Here is a 1,652-nt window from a genome sequence, read left to right on the forward strand (position 1 = left end):
CTCCTGGGGGAGAACCAGTCTTAAGATCATCTAAAGATTCTCGAAGGTTCCAGGGAAACAGCTTTACAGCCCTGAAGAATTCCGGAGGGAATAATAGTTTTAAGCATCAAGGATTCCAGCTAAGTGATTACAAGCCTTTTGATAGGTTCGCTCGGCGTTGAGACGCAGTTCAGCCTGGTAGTGAATCCACATCAATAAGGTTTAAGTTCATAGTTAGCCTGGGAGAAATTTAGAAAGGGGTTTTCTTTTAAAGTAACGCAAAGAATCAGTTAGAAGCCACCAGTTGTTTGAAGCCTGAAAGTATTTGTTTAACCCTTTGAAGACAAAAGGAGTTTCTGTTGATTGTTCACCAATAAAAACTTTGTTATTTCACAAGCCATCTAAAGCCTGTTTATGGTGGAAATCCTTCAAAATTTCTCTTCGGGCCCCCTGGCGTCCTGTTGGGCCAAAAGGTGCATGTCCTGTTTTAAAGGCTCTTCATAGAATCATAGAATCAAAGAGTTGAAAGAGACCTCATGGGCCATCCAGTCCACCCCCATTCTGCCAAGAAGCAGGAATATTGCATTCAAATCACCCCTGACAGATGGCCATCCAGCCTCTGCTTAAAAGCTTCCAAAGAAGGAGCCTCCACCACACTCCGGGGCAGAGAGTTCCACTGCTGAATGGCTCTCACAGTTAGGAAGTTCTTCCTCATGTTCAGATGGAATCTCCTCTCTTGTAGTTTGAAGCCATTGTTCCGCGTCCTAGTCTCCAGGGAAGCAGGAAACAAGCTTGCTCCCTCCTCCTCCCTGTGGCTTCCTCTCACATATTTATACATGGCTATCATATCTCCTCTCAGTCTTCTCTTCTTCAGGCTAAACATGCCCAGCTCCTTCAGCCGCTCCTCATAGGGCTTGTTCTCCACACCCTTGATCCTTTGAGTCGCCCTCCTCTGGACACATTCCAGCTTGTCAATATCTCTCTTGAATTGTGGTGCCCAGAATTGGACACAATATTCCAGGTGTGGTCTAACCAAAGCAGAATAGAGGGGTTCTCTATTCTGCTGGACTTCGTTTCAAGTCCAGCAGTGACAGAACGAGGGTTCGCCTTACTAAAGTGTTTCTCAACCTGTGGGTCCCTCTCCAGGTGTTTTGGCCTACAACTCCCAGAAATCCCAGCCAGTTTACCTGCTGTTAGGATTTCTGGGAGTTGAAGACCCAATCCTCTGGGGACCCACAGGGTGAGAAAGACTGCCTTAGTAAGTAATTGGTTCCAGTTGCATTTATTATTCCTTGCCTTTGACTAGTGACTCCTGTATTTTCAGGACAAGAGTGTCCATTCAAAAATCAATTGAAAATTGACATTATTTCCGCCTTGGTTTCCTTTCCAGCACTCTCCAAACACCTGAACCACATCAAGGCTCGCGCTCTTATTTGCCGTCATCAAGCTCTCCTTCCCTGATTGGGCGGTTCCGAAAGGGACGCTTCCCATTGGCCGAACCCAACCCCGCCCCTTAACATCTGGCGCGCGAGTCTTCCCTCTCAGAATCAATAACGGCATCGGGATTGCGATTGGTGGCTCGGAAAGGCGGCCTTTCATCCCATTGGCTGATTCCGGTGTTTATCAATCCCGGGGCGGGGCCGAGCGTTGGGCTCCCCTTCTCCTATTGGCTG

The sequence above is a fragment of the Anolis sagrei genome, chromosome 6, assembly GCF_037176765.1.
Source record: "Anolis sagrei isolate rAnoSag1 chromosome 6, rAnoSag1.mat, whole genome shotgun sequence".
NCBI lineage: Eukaryota > Metazoa > Chordata > Lepidosauria > Squamata > Dactyloidae > Anolis > Anolis sagrei.